At 41.8% G+C, this 15,694-nt stretch overlaps 1 protein-coding gene across 1 annotated transcript in view; it reads right to left on the reverse strand.

Moving 5' to 3' along the window:
* Positions 1-15,123, reverse strand: part of Dnajc5b (DnaJ heat shock protein family (Hsp40) member C5 beta) — an 89,831-nt gene extending 74,708 nt beyond the window's left edge. Inside the window, exon 1 of the mRNA XM_074066938.1 lies at positions 15,006-15,123. The gene's annotated coding sequence lies outside the window, so the exon portion shown is untranslated. The remainder of the gene's footprint in view (positions 1-15,005) is intronic.
* Between the last annotated feature and the right edge of the window lie 571 nt (positions 15,124-15,694).

Below are 15,694 nucleotides of genomic sequence, written 5' to 3' on the forward strand. Positions count from 1 at the left end.
CCCAAAGTAAGGCAGACCTGCTATTCAGTATTACTGTGTCGCCCTCTGGTGTTCAAAAAGAGAACAACTGTAAACAGGAGTTACCAACTTGAGACTATTCCTCACCCCAAAGCACCTTTGATTTTTGGTATCCCAATGTCTCTCCTCCAGCCCCCTGAAATAGGGGAATTGCTGGGGAAAACACTCATGTAAACAGCGGAGTGGGGCACTCCATGTCCACAGGGAATCTCACTCTTTTGTTGCATTTTTCTAAAGCTGGAATTTTGCAATGGTGTGGAAGAGCTAGTCAGTTGAGGGAATTAAATTATAACCTTCAAAAATCTGGTCTTGATAATTATGCTATACGTGCATTGAAATATTGCCCTGTACAGCCTTGAACATATACAGTTCTTATGTGTCAATTTAAAAATAGGTTTTAATTTTTTAATAAAATATTTTAAAACCTGTTTTTAAAGCTTCTGTCTGAAAGAAGAGAAACTGTGGGACAACAGTTGAACTTCTGAAATCACAGATCAGCTGGATCAAGACAGACAATCCCTGATAAATCCAGGTACCAAACAGCAGCAAAAAGACCAAGAATCTTTCAAGGACAATCAGCCTATTCACAAACCATGAATAAGTGCCTACTGGAGCTCCTGGGGGATGCCAAGGCTAAGGTAATTCCACAAACATTGAAGAGTTCTCAAAGCAACAGGTCTCAAACCACGTTTTACATGGCCAGCAGGGTGATTGTACATATATGTAAAGCGACAAGTTTTTATATTTTTCGTATCAAATTTTAAATCTGAGTGACCATCCAGGCCAATCTATTTTGTGGGCATCCTTCCCCTGAATCAGCCTTAGCCTTCTTCTCCAGTCTTTCCAGACAGTCTGCCCTGTCCTTCCATGTCTCTACCACCCACAGGCTTTCATCCTCCCCATGGCCAGCCCCAGATCTGGCAACTCACCCATATTCTTTGAGGAAAGCCTTTCACACCGCTCTCATTCTCTTCACCTAAGTTCTCAGGCTAAGGACCCCACACCTATGTGGTCCTCCCAGCCGTTCTCCTCATCCTCCCTACAGCCCTTTGCCATGCTTAGATCCCTAGATATCTTTTATCTCTTACATTTTAAACTCCAGCTTGTCACCCTGCCTACCCTTGCCTATCTTGCTAATTGACTCTCTTTTGCACGTGGTATTACATCTTACTAACACTTCTGAGCTCTAAAATCTGTCAGATCTTCCCCTTTCTTCAACCCTTTCCTTGTTCAGCTAAGACTCCCAGATCATCATTTTAACTCTTCCCTTGTCAATGCATCTAATTTTTCCCACTACCCCAGACAACACTTGATTGTATGTCTCCCAGTCAGATGAAACTTGTCACACAAACCATGGTCTCCATTCCCAGGGGGGGTTGCTGCAGTCCTGCCCAGAACTCACCTGGGCATCCAAGTGGAAGCTTTCACCAGTCTCCATGACTTTCCTCAATTCTCCTACCTCACTTCTAGTGAAAGTCATTACCTCCTTCCTCACAGAAAAAAAAAAGTAGGGAGTGCACTGTATTGCTGAAAAGGTATTTTCACATGAACTCAATATGCCCACATATTTGGGACATATACACTGAGCAGGTGTTAGTATTCCCATCTTAGGAACCAAGAAACTGGCTCAGAGGATTTTCATGTAAACTTCAGATGGGTGTTAACAGAGCCTGCATAGGAGTGGGTCTCTCAACTCCGAGAATCCTAGTTAGGTGTGAAGTAAGTGATCTTACATGAGTGTTTTCCCCAGCAAGTCCCCTATTTCAGGGGGCTGGGGGAGAGACATTGGGACACCAGTGTGACCTTGGTAGCCAGGGTGAGTTTCCATACCACTGGGCACCTTGCAAATGCTTATTCACCTCTAAAATGTGCTGCCTTCTCAGCAATGCCTCTACTGCTGGCAAAGCACCTGAAGTTCATTTACTCCTATGTTTCAAAAGAAAAAATAGAATGGTCTTGAAAGCAAGAATTTAATGTTTCTTTCTTTTGAAAGGAATCAAAGATTGGGTTTCCTTATGTACATGCTTGTCTGGTAGAGTATTTTCAGTTCTTGGCTGAAAACAAGACTATCCACCCTCTTTTCCTATAACCTGGTTCACAGCTTTGGAAACAATATCAGACAGAAAGCCAGACCAAAGTCTCATCTGGAGGCATCATCCCACAGGACCCAAATGCATATGCACAGGTCTACAAAGGTGTCGTGGAGGAGAAGCCACTGGGTATTCCAACGCTGTGAACTTACAGATGAGCTGATTTTTCTGTAACTACATGACAGGAGTCAAATTTATTTCTGCTGTAAATGTGGTATCTGTACACAATGGAATTTTATGCAGCCATGAAGAAGAATGAAATGTTATCATTCGCTGGTAAATGGATGGAATTGGAGAACATCATTCTGAATGAGGTTAGCCTGGCCCAAAAGACCAAAAATCCTCATATGCGGACATTAGATCAAGGGCAAACACAACAAGGGGATTGGACTTTGAGCACATGATAAAAGCGAGAGCACACAAAGGAGGGGTGAGGATAGGTAACACACCTAAAAAATTAGCTAGCATTTGTTGCCCTTAACGCAGAGAAACTAAAGCAGATACCTTAAAAGCAACTGAGGCCAATAGGAAAAGGGGACCAGGAACTAGAGAAAAGGTTAGATCAAAAAGAATTAACCTAGAAGGTAACACACACGCACAGGAAATTAATGTGAGCCAAATCCCTGTTTGGCTATCCTTATCTCAACCAGCAAAAACATTTGTTCCCTCCTATTATTGCTTATACTCTCTTTTCAACAAAATTAGAGATTAAGGCAAAATAGTTTCTGTTGGATATTGAGGGGGTGGGGGGGAGAGGGAGGGGGTGGAGTGGGTGGTAAGGGAGGGGGTGGGGGCAGAGGGGAGAAATGACCCAAGCCTTGTATGCACATATAATAATAAAACAATTAAAAAAAAGAATCTAAAAACAAATTTATTTCTGCTGGGAATGGGGCCCCAACTGAGTCATGCACTGCGATTTCAGACAGGTAGGACTCTCAGCTCTTTCCAGGACCTTCCACTGAAGCACACAGACAAGACAGAATCTACTTCTGTCAACTAAAATGTACTTCTGTATCCTTGCTTCTCTTCCAATGCCTTTCTTTCTTGGTGCTGCACCTCCATTCTGCATATGAAAGTGGACATTTGTAATAGGTGCTGATCTCCTATGTGAGCTGGTACCACCTGTGTGCCTTCCCACAAATGCTGCCTCAGACATAGATTGCTCTTTGATTTGTCCACACTGAGTTGCAACACAAGGATACCCCAGCCCCAACTCCATCAGAATTGATATCTATGGGTTATAACAGGAGCTCTGGACAGGAGACAGATGACTTGGCTTTTAACTATGTGAACTGGGGAACTCGCCCTCCTAAGCCTCTGATTTCTCCTCAGTAAAGTAAGAGGTTTGCCATGGCCAAAGCAACATGATGCTTACATCATCATGATGAAGGAGGCTCTGGAGACAACCAGAGGGGGCCACAAGGGTAGAAGCGTCTCTTATATCCATGGTTAATTTAGAGACTTGTAGTAAAGTTTACCTCTGGATAATGCTTTCTTAAAGTCCTAGGGTAAATGGAAAATGAGGAGTGGCAACATGTCAGGCAATGAACAAGGAGAAAACAGATTGAAGGGAAAGCCCCAGCCCACTCCATGGGTGAATCAGCAGACAGCACACACCTGCAGAATTATTGATTCATGCACATTTTAAGCCAGTTTTATGGGCAGATTTGAGGGAGGGGTGGAACAAGATAAGACTGGCCCACAAGGACATTTAAGACAAACTAGGACACTCTTGGTGGCTATGAGGACAGAAGTTTAGAACAGACGCCTCATGTTCCCTGCCCAGAAGCAGCCCCTTGGTGACCCTGACATGCTACCCCTCCCAAGGCAAAGTGGGGTGATGAGAAGAATGTGGAGTTGTAAACACTGAACAATAGTGTCTGTGCAAAGCACAAGCATGTAGCTTCCAAGAAACAGTAACCACTGCTGTTCTGTGGAGCCCCTCAAAGGGAAAGGAAAGTAAACCCTTCTCTAGTAGCTCCAAGTTGCAGATGAGTCTAATGAGTTCAGACATGTGAAGACAAGAATGAGCCCCTCTTGCTCTACTGTTGACCCTGAACTTTGAGCAATGACTAATGCCTTTAGCTCTCTTCCAACCCAGAGAGGAAGCCCCAGGGCCTGGGGAACACAGCACCAATGATGGGAGACTATAACCACAACTGGTTGACGGTACCCAACTGAACCAGGCACTGTGGCTCACACCTGGTAAAACACAGTTCAAGGTCAGCAGAGGCAAAAAATTAGTGTAACCCCCATCTCAATAAATACACTGGCCATGGTGGCATGAACCTGTGGTTCCAGGTACAAGGGAGACCATAGGTAGGAGGAGTATAGTCTGAAACTAGCTCCAGGGAAAAATGAAGACCCTACCTGAAAAATATCTAAAGCAAAGAAAGGACTGGAGACATGGCTCAAGTACTAGAGTGCCTGCCTAGTAATCACAAGGCTCTTTGTTCTAACCCCAGCACTGCCAAAAAGAAAGCAAAAGATAAATGTATCCAGCCAAGGGCTGTTGGTGCCTCTAGCTACCTGGGAGGCTAGGAGGATCATGATTCAAGATGAGCCCAGGAAAAATACAAGATCTGAAAAACAAACTAAGAAGAAAAGGTCTAAGGGCATGGTAGAGTGCTTGCCTAGCAACAAGGGTCTGAATTTAGTCCCCAGAACTGCCAAAAAAAAAAGAAAAGAAAAAAATATACAACTGAGCCATTTGGATCTGGGTTGGAATCCTGGCTGTGCTACTTAAATGAATTACTCCAATTCTCTGAACCTCAGATTCTTCATCTCTATAATGTACCAAAATTTGTTAAATAAACTGTTGAGCAAATGAGAATAAGGCTACTTTCCACGGGGGGTCTTTTTGTCACTTAAATGAGATAACCAATAGATGTGATGGTTAATTTCAGGGGTCAACTTAATTAGGCTCCAGGGCACCCCAATGTTTGTGCCTATGAGGGCATTTTTGGGTGAGATTAAGTTTGAATCAGTAGGTTGAGTGAAGCAGATGCCCTCCCTAAAGTGGGTCCTCATCCAATGAAGGTCTGAGTAGAACCTAAAGACTGACCATCCCTCAAGTAAGAAAGAGAGTTCTCCTTTCCTCCTGCCTGACCACCTGGTGATGGGCTGTTATTTTTTCCACTTTTGAGTTCCAGCAGAAGCATCAGCTGTCCCTGGTTGCAGGCTCACACACTCTGGATTTTAGGACTAATGATTAAGTCAATTCCTTGTTTTATAAATACAGCCTATTGGCTCTGTTTCTCTAAGGAACTCTGACTAATGCAGCAGGTGCTTTTTTTTTTTAAGATTGTCTTTTATCTAAAAACTAAGCAAAAATGGTATATGTTTGTAAAGCCATCTGAAATTACGTTGTGTAGAAACAGGAGAAAATGTCCATAATGTGCTATTCTAAAATCAAAACGTGTGTGTGTGTGTGTGTGTGTGTGTGTGTGTGTGTGTTATTCCGGGAAAAACACTTTAGTTTTACATTGGTAATTACTTTTTATTTGCATAACTCTTGAAAATTTAATAATTACGTTATTTGTACTGTGGTAGTACAATTCCTTAACAGCGATGGAATCACTGAAATTTAAACCTGACTCTGCAAAAGAGAGTGAAGAAAGGCCCTCGACAGCTGCCTCTCTCTGAATCTTGCAAAGGTGTTAAAGGGCTCTACAAGCATGTAGCTAGAAGGATGCCACAACAAGATTCCAGGTCCAGGGAGAAGAGGTATAAGCAGCCTCAAGAAGCTGGTGAGAAAAGAACTTGACATAAAAGGGCAGAAGAGGAGGAGGAGGAAGAGAAGGAGGCAGTTTACACTGGCAGGGGTCATCCAGGTTGGGGCCAGACAGTGTTGACAGGGGAGGGAAAGAGGAAGTCCAGCCTGAACTGTCAGTCTGGAGGTGTTCTACTTCCTGACAACATGAGAGTAACTTAAAACCTTTTATCAGGGTCAGAAGACACTATATATTTCATTTCTTTAAATTTCTGGGTAGGAGTAAAGTTTCCTACCATTTCTTTAAATTTCTGGGTAGGAGTAAGTTTCCAGGTGGTATTTATTGTTTCTTGTATGGACCACAACTTTGACAGAGAAAGGAAAAGGTAGGAAATGAACAGTTGGTTCCAGCTGGTGTCAAAGGATACAATTGGTTCCTGGTGATAACTTTGGCCCCCAGACAACAGACATACTGAAGAGAACACCAATTTGTCTACAAAGGTTATCAGATGACTGGGGTGGCAGAAGACTCATCTCCTAATGAAAACTTTCAACCAAAGTCTGAGTTAGGGAGGAAGAAAGGGCTACTACCATCTATGCTATGAAGGGCAATAGTAGATAAAATGGCCAACATTTCCTAGGGAAAAAAATAGCAAGAAGACTATCAGAAACAATAATTATAGGCAGGAGTCTATCTACAAAGGTTTGCTGAATACCCAGGTTTCCTGGAGACAGCAGCAAATGGGTGAAATCTGGGCTCCATGTCAACTGGAAGCTCTAAAAAGCAATGTGTCTCAGGATATCCTGAGCAGCCTCAATGAAAATTTCATGTCTAAAAAAGAAGAAAAGTCCTGTTACTCTGAGCTTAATTCTGACTTACAAAGAACTAGTCACTGTTGTCAGGGGGGTCTGTGACATTTTTAGTTTATACCTAAACCCTTGGCATAATTGATAAGTTATAGGTACTTAGAAAGTATATGTCACAGATTTAAAGAAAACACTGCTGTTTGCTGAACAAATATAGATTTGATAAGACAAACTGATGCTACATTTACAGATGATTCCAGGAAAAAAAGAGGAATGATGTGCTAAATTCATGTAGTTGCAGTCAGAGGTCTCTTATTTCTGATTTGGAAGATGGAGAAAGAGAGAGAGAAATAGAGAGAGAGAGAGAGAGAGAGAGAGAGAGATGTGGAAGGAAAATATTATGCATAGTGAAAATTGCAAATGGTTTGAAGGTAGTAAGCCATTCAGGAGCTGAGGAGTGTAGATAAGGATAAGGACAAATAACACTTTTAGACCATATTATAAGAGCCAGGTACGGTAGCAAATGCCTAAAATTCCAGCTACTCAGGCATAGGAGGACTGTGGTCTGAGGATGGACTGGGAAAAAGCTAATGTAAACTAAAAACTAAAGGACTGTGGGTGTGGTTTAAGAGGCAGAATGCTTGCCTAGCTGAAATGTTCATTCACAGGGTAAAACACATGTAGATATGCCCATTGCAGACATCAGGAACAAAGCTGTTCTATATAAGCTGACATAAAAATGCAACAGAAAACATTTTCATGGTTTAAAAAACAAGCAAGGGCTCTCTGGACCTGAGCATAGGGCTATATCTAGATCAAAAGATGTCAGGCTCTGAGCACTGGAGAAAGGCACTGGAAGATTTGTGTATCTTGTATAATAAGAACCCAGTCTTCAGTCTTCAAAAGAAAGGACTTCAAGGACTAGGTGTGTGGCTTAAGTGGGAGAGCACTTTCCTAGCAAGTGTAAGGCCCTGAATTCAATTCCCAGTTTCATCAAAAAGTAATAACTTCAAAGATGGACATATATCCAACAGTACTGCAAGTTTGGTTGAAGAACCACAGAGTAAAACTCAAGAAGGCACAATGCAAATATATTCAGCAAAAAACCAAAAAAAAAAAAAAAAAAAACTCAAGGAGTTCAACACAAGCAATTAGGATAAGTCCTCCCAGAGAAATGTGGACATGTCACTCAGAGCCCTGATGGTACCTGTCCTGTGGCCCCATTTATACAGATGGTCTGACACCCTCATTCCAACTTGGCACATGCCTTAATCTTAGGGCCTCCATAAGCCACTCTGCTGCTCACAAGATAGTCCATTTTGATTGCTGCCAAGATCCTAACATACTACTTCTATCCTATTTTGGAATCCCATGTTTGTTTTCTAAGTTTCAATTCTAATTCTTTTGGTTTCTCATCTCTACAAAGTAGAAAGAATAGCTAGACACAAACGGTCACACAGTGTAATGATTTCTTATGATTGCCATACAAGCAAATACCTAGCAATGGGGAACAAGCAAGAGATACAGACAACATAGATGGATTTCAAAAAGAAAGAAAGAAAAAAAGAAACAAGACTACATACTATACAATTCCATTCATATGAACTCCTAGAGCAGGAAAAACAGTGGCAAAAAGGATTAGTGGCCACCCATGTGGTACAAATAATTGAATAGAAAGAGTCACAGAACAAATTATTGGGGTGACAAAAATTTTTCACGTCTTAATTAGGATGCCAGTTATTCAGGGTATATAAATTCATTAAAATACATAGAATACATAAAAATTTGTGTATTTTATTTTATATAAACTATACCTCAATAAAAAATAAATATGTAATGTAGTTAGTTTTTAAAAAACAAAGCATAGAAGAGTACTATAGTAATCTCATGTTAAAAAGAAAATGGATCTTTATGTATACATGCATACATAAATGAGGAGGGAAGGAGAGAAAGAGAAAACACACAATATACACTCAAAAACATTTAGATACATATAGAAAATTCCTGGAGCATAAATAAAACTTGTGAAGTTCCATGGAGGAGAAAGGATTGGATTCTGAGATAGGAGGGAGATTGTTTTCCATAGAGTGATAGTTAATACCTCTTAATATTTTTTACGATGTACACATATAACCTTTAGTTTAAAACACTTTCACTTTTTCATGAAACTATGTTTAGGGTAGGATCCCCAGGGCTGAGATGGATCCACTGCTTTAAGCAATTATGTGCTGTCAGCACTGAGCATACAACCTCAGCAGTAGTTGCCTGCTCACCCATGTGCAACCAATCCTCACCTTCTCAGGATGCTCTCCACAGTACTTCCAGTGTTCTCTTTCAAAAATGTAGGTTTGCCTAAGCCAAGAAATTCTTGTTGCCTCCTGTTTCTTACAAAATAAAATTCAGTCCCCTTAGTGGGGCACTAGCAGGAAGTGGTATTGTACCATTTTTGGTATCATTTTTGGGTCATTTCTTGACTTCACCAGAAATCTGTGAGTCTTCCTTCACTCACCTTCTATTTGATCCATGCCTGACCAATCAACCAGGCCTACACAGTTCTTTTGAAAGTGCTCTGAAGTCCATTAACTGCCTGTCTTCCTTGTCATTATCCTAGACCAAGTCTTTGGTTTACCCTTTCTCCATTTCCATCTCTTTCTCATGCACTACACATTACCCTATCATTGCCCTGCTTATAACTTCAAAGCTGCCATTGAACGCAAGTAAATAATCCAACCTCTTAGCAGGGCTGAACCCTCAAACTTGACCCCTGCTTTTTCTTCATAATCAACTGTTACCAATTCTCTCTCCACTCAGCCTCAGTTTCCACTAACTACTGCCCATTGTTCAATTCCTTGGACATACCATCTCTTTTTCTTGAGCCTCTACATTACTACTCCCTCTCTTCAAGCATTCTTCTACTCCCTTTGCCCTGGTCTTCCAACCCATCTAGTTCTCACCTTGAACATAAAGAGTCACACATAATAAAAATGTCATACATAATGAAGATAGAAAGCAAAAGGAGGAAAGCAAGAAGATTCCTGCCCCGTTTGAGGCTAAAGAAATTGCTGAAGAAGACCATGAAGGCAAGAAAGTGCTGGGCAGGCTGGAAAGTGGAAAGTAGCCAGATCCATGTGGCACAGGAAGGGTGGGAAGGAATGGGGGGGCAGGGCTTGGGGGTTGAGCAAAGCTGGAGAAAGTAAAGGACCAATAGGAGTTTAGTCCTTGTTTGGTAAACAGTGGAAAATGTGAACTCTTTTAATCCAGAGAGTAATAGTCTCTGTATTTGAGAAAGGAGTGGTCAATGGCCTGCAGAAGAATGCAGGTGTGGAGATGAGTGGTCCTAGGGAAGATGATGAGAACTAACCAGGCAGTGGCAGGCAGAACTGGCTGGAAGTGATAGATTCAGAAGAGACGTAGGCTTGATGATCAAATGCAGGGAAGAGAGACAGACCTAGAAATCAAGAGGACTCCAGATTCTCACTAGAATAACTGGGTATACAGGGAGATCATTGGCTGAGATGGACTCACAAAAGGAGAGCAGGTTGGGGAAGATAATCCATTAGATCTGGACCACACTGGTGCTAGGGTGTGTGCTCAGGAGTGGTGTGCACAAGTAAGTTCAGACCAAGCCCTGCCTACAGTATGCAGCAACTTGCACAAAACCCACCTTCTTAGGTCCACATTATCCTTCCTGCTGCCATGTGTTTCCATGCCTCTTGGTTTTCATATTCCAGTGAAACAATGTGAATTGTTTGCTATGTTCACAGAGTTGTAAAAGCAAAGGGAGAGTGGCCATAAGGTAAGTGAGTGAGGATGAAGATCTTTCCTGCCAGGGTCAAAAGTTTCCCTAGGAAATGTCTTTTTCCCTAAGCTTAGGTCAGTCGGTCATATTCTGTTTTTCTTCCTTCAAGATTCCTCCCACGTCCCAAGGCTTCAGTGACGGGTAGCCTAAACACGTCAGGCAACTTCACCTCATCTTTGCTCTCTGAGCCCTGAGGGGAATTTGAAGTCTGTGGTGTGCACATTTTTCACATAGTTATGGAGCTCCTTCCTTGCTTTTGAACTCTTTGCAGGTGTACATCTGGTCTTCCTAACTAAAGTCTTAACTTTTAAAGAGTGCAGTTTGTGCGAAACATTTCATTTTGAGATTGTTTCAGTGCATGGACAGTCCCAGGTGTGTAATAAGTTTTCAAAAAATAAAAATTTGATTAAAACTGACACTGAATTCTTTGGGGAAAGAAAGGAGAAAGGTCAATACCTACTCTGAAAGGACATGGCATGACAAGAGATGACATGTTAGTGAAGGAAGAGAGACAGTATCAGTCCTAAACACAGAAAGGACCATTTCATAGCATAGCAAGAAGGCGTTCATATTCTAACTATTCTCAGAAGGAAGAGAACACAAGTATTTAAATTGCCAGCTGGAAGTGAGGTATAGCTCAGCTATTACCTAGCATGCTCAAGCCCCTGGGATCAATCCCCAGAACCACTATAAAAATTAATTAAACTTCAATTAATTAAAAAGTTCACTTTCCTGGGACCGTGTTTAGTTTATAAACAATATAAGTAAAATAAAACATAGAACTTGCCATTTCTAGTAAATTATACTCCAGCTCTCAAATGGCAAGACTCAGGGTAAATCTTTTACTTCCTTTTTGTTGGAGTTTTACTGGCATGGTCGTGAAGATAGTTGGGCATCTTAAAGGAAGGGATCCATGACTCAGATCATGATGACACTACTCCCCAGGCAGAAGAGATGGGACAACCCCAAGTTCTGTGGTGTCCAGACTGTGCTCGTCAGAATGGAGGAAGATACCTGTGAGAAGAGCAGGAAGGGACATAGGAAGCTGGGTTTGTGTTGTACGCTGATGAGGCCAGAGAACTTCTAACCGCAAGATTTCCCTGGCTCCTGCCTCCAGGGCCTGGCACTTTCCCATCAACATCACTGTTTAATACTGACTCCCCATGAAGCTCACTCTTCTCCCTCTGCAGGACTCTGAAATTAACTCTGAAACCTACAACTGTAGCTTTCAACTGGGGCACAATTGGGAATAGAAGGAGTGACTCAAAAGTGGGTGGGGTCTACTGAGCAAGTAGCCAAGCAGAGGCAGCATGCCTCTGGAGACCAGCAAAGACAGGGACAGGCACTGCCTGCCTGCTTGCCTCACAGTTCTGCTGAGGGCTTGATTCCTCCACTCCTTTCAGAACATACCTTTCTCCTTCTGAGGTTCCCAGGAGGCACTGGGTAAACATCAGGAGAGCTCCTTCATGGCCCTGGTGGCACCAACGCCCATTGGCTCTGGGTCACATTCCTTTTCAGACTTCACAGGCCTCAGGTTACAAAAGGCCTTGTTGCTCGATTCTTAGGAAAGGGGGCAGGGGGCTGGGCTGGGATGAGGAGGTGTGCTCTGTGACAGGGGTCCAGGGATGGCCAGATACCAAGGCGCCCAGGTGTTGGAAGTTGAGACAGAATGTGGATTTCTCAGGATCTCTGGAGAGGAAGCTTTCTTTTACTTTTTTTCCCCCTCTCCCAAGGCTCTTAAATAAGACTTGTCAGGCTACATCTGTGTTTCAGTTTACTGGAGACAGCTGAGACTTCAAAACCACAATGAAGAAGCTGAAACTAAAGCTCCTTTTATTCCTCCATTTTTCACAATTTGTCCTTCTTGGGTTGTTTTATGTTGTAGTATGTGTAAAATTACTCAATACATTGCACAACTTTTGAAATTAATATGGAAGCCCTACATCATCATAGATTTTTTTTCTTGTTGGTAATCATTTCGTAATTCTCTTTTACTAAAGACAGTCTGCATGAAAAATCAGAAATGTATGGAAGATTATTTCATGAAGTAAACTTCTCAGTTAACTAAAAAGCTATCTAATAACCTAGGAAATATTCATCAGACCTTTCTAAGGCTAATGATGGAGTTAGCAATCATGAAAATTAGAACTATGTCTTAAACGATTTAATTTCACTTCATCTTCTTTCAGAATTTGGATCTTTGAACAGCTATTAATATATTTGTAATGAATTCAATTGGAAGTACCCATGTACAGGAGTGCCTAGATTCAAACTTAAAATTAATTGGAGATGCAAGACATAGGCAGTTCTATATAAAACAAACCCTGGACAAGGCTGAGATAACTCGGCCTTGAATTGATGGAGGATAAGTCAGAGAAGGCTCAACTAGGAGATATGTTAGGTAATAAGAGGAGGTTGGTTACCTCTGATGTGTGTAATGGTTCCACTTCTTCCAGATTAAGTGTTTACTCATAGGTACACTCATAGTATACACATACATACTCATAAACACCGTATGTCTGCCTAAACTGGAAAAAGCAAGACAACAGGAAGACTGATATTTATTACAATGCAAAAAGCTGTAAGATATGTAAATTTTTTTTTAAATGGACTACTTCTAATCCAACTTCAAGGCACAGCAGCTTGTCATTTTCCCTGAATTTACTTTCATTGTTATCTCAGCCTTTTGGAGGGTTTTAGGCACTCCTTCTTGACCTTGACTAACATTCATTTTGTCTAGATGTACAGATTCTGGGAAGACTGTGTCACCTAAATAGGTGACTACATAGCGTTACCCATGTAGAATAGTGGTTATTTGCCAATAACCATACCTAATTGATAAAATGAGAATCCCTCATTTTAGAATATTCTAACTTGGAAATTAAAAAAGTTAGTTCAAATATGAACCAATTCTTCAACATGAATTGAAAGCAAGCCTGTACTGGAGCAGCACCAGGCTGACAGTGAAAGAACTAAAGTTTCCATCCCTAACACTAACTAACTGGACACTTTTAGTCAAGACACTTAACTTCCCTATGCTGATTTCTTCTTCTGAAAATGGAGCTATTAAAATGGAAGATCTCTTTGTTCCCTATAACTCTAAAATTCTGTGATATGTGACTTATGCAATAGTCAGAGAACATTATAGTCAGTAAATGTAAAGTAGATGAGTTAGGACATTGTGTTTTCTGTATGTTCTTTTAGGTTAAGCTTAAACTTAGTTTTCATTGACTATAAAATGATGAATGTAAAAAACTGGACCAATGAAATTTTAATTTTCAAGGTCTTAAGTGGTTGAGCCATGCAGTCTAACTGTGAAAATCAAAATAATGTCTCAGGATGGAAGTTGAAGGTGTGGTATAAAGTTAACGTGCAAGCACGTTGTGTTTTATGTGGATCTCTCAATGTTTTACACGCTTTGGGTTATTGCTACTTTTATAGAGTATGAGAGCATCGGCCTTGCTGCTGTGATGTATTTATTCATGATGTGTTGGAGGGCAAAGAGCATTAAAATTATACCCCATCAATAATGGGTCTCCTCCTTCCCTTGTCTATTGCCCTTTGGGTGACTGATCTACCTGTCAGGACACTAAGGAGTGTCACAGTAAATTCCTGTCCTGCAGGCAATACTCATTGAACCTTACTGAGCAATCCTGTGCTCTGACTCTGGGTTGCTGTGTGAAGACTAGAGGGAGTCTGAGTGGAGATGAGTCAGGGCTGGCACCAGTCCTGTGCTCCACCCTGCTGGTAAACAGAACAGCTAGCTATTTGCCGTCACTTGGAGGCTCTCGGGGACCCAAGACTCCAGAAATAAACAAATACTTTAGAATCCAAAACCCCAAGGCAAGGTAAAGAAAACAGAACTGTCCACATCCCCAGCAATGATTTCACTGGCCTGTGCTCCTCTCGGTGGGGAGGAGCTGTGGATGGTTCCAGCTGAACTTCAGGGCTTAACTTCTCAACTTTACAAGGCCTTTCTCTTTCACGGTTGGGGGTTGGGGGGTGGCCTTTTGCCTTTGGAGTCTTGGAATTGCAAAACTAGACTTTGGAGTTAATCTATGTTGCTAATCCATAATACATTTTTCTCCTTCTTTTATTACATTTGTATTATGTCCTATTAAAATACTTCTTGCACTTTTGAAAAAATTTACTCTTTCCTGTCATCCTGGGGAGAAGCTATTAAAAAAAGAACACCTAGATAGAAGACTATCACTGACACAAATGTGGACTACTTTAGAAAGTAATTTTGCCCCAACTGCCTGAGATATCTGTGTCTTTGCATTTTTCCAGTGGTTGGGGAAAAGCCAGGGAGGGCTAAGAGCTTTGGAAGTGTCCCTGTGTTCTGGCTTCATGACAAGCCTGACTATCTGTAGGGAGGATGCACTCCTGCTTTGACTGGGACCACCTTGGGCCATCCCTCTGCCCCTTGGAACATTATCCTACAGTTTCTGAGGCATCTGCTCTGGGCCTGTAATGCACTGTTCTTCCTAAGTCTGGAGACACACTTACCTGTGGGCCTCTCCTTCTTATCTGCTACACACAAGCAAATTCTGTTCTGAGCTTAGCAAACATCACGTACCTGAATTGGAGGCATGGCTGGCTGATCTAGGTCCTTCAGGTAGTGTTCCACTTCTGCTCTGTTAATAACTGAATCTGTTACTTTTCCTCTCAGAAGCCAAGCTCCAGCCTGGGCAGGATATTGTGATGTCACAGAGTAGAATCCTCACTCCTCTCCACTACCCAGCACAGATCCTCCTGCCCATGAGGGGATGCTGGGAAGGATAATTCCTCAATTTCCATTTACTATGCCACTTGGAACCTTATCATGGATCTAAAGGATGACCACTCTGGCAGGTCATAAACTGACCCACACAGAATTATGAGATTTTTCTTGTTGTGGGAAGAGAACTTGGAGACTATCTAGTGTGTAGATTCTCATTCAGTTTACACACGAGGCCACTGAAGCTTAATGTGATGAGGTGGATGACCTAACTACAACCCAGGGGCCCTCATTGTTCATCCCCTGCTCTTTGGATCACACTGAATTCATATCCCACTCTCCACTTTGGATTTGATCAGCATGAGGGTTTTCTGGCAGACAGCTCAGCAGACAATTTTTTATCTGAATCACCCATGACAAGAGACCATTCAGATAATGTACATTACAGGGAGACAACAGAGTTGCAGTAGAAATCATTAGTTTTTCTGAAAACCTAAAGGTGCCAGGAATCACTGGCTCTGGTTTCAGCCTGAACTAAGAAATCCTGA

This window comes from Castor canadensis, chromosome 3 (assembly GCF_047511655.1).
Source record: "Castor canadensis chromosome 3, mCasCan1.hap1v2, whole genome shotgun sequence".
In the NCBI taxonomy this organism is placed as follows: Eukaryota; Metazoa; Chordata; class Mammalia; order Rodentia; family Castoridae; genus Castor; species Castor canadensis.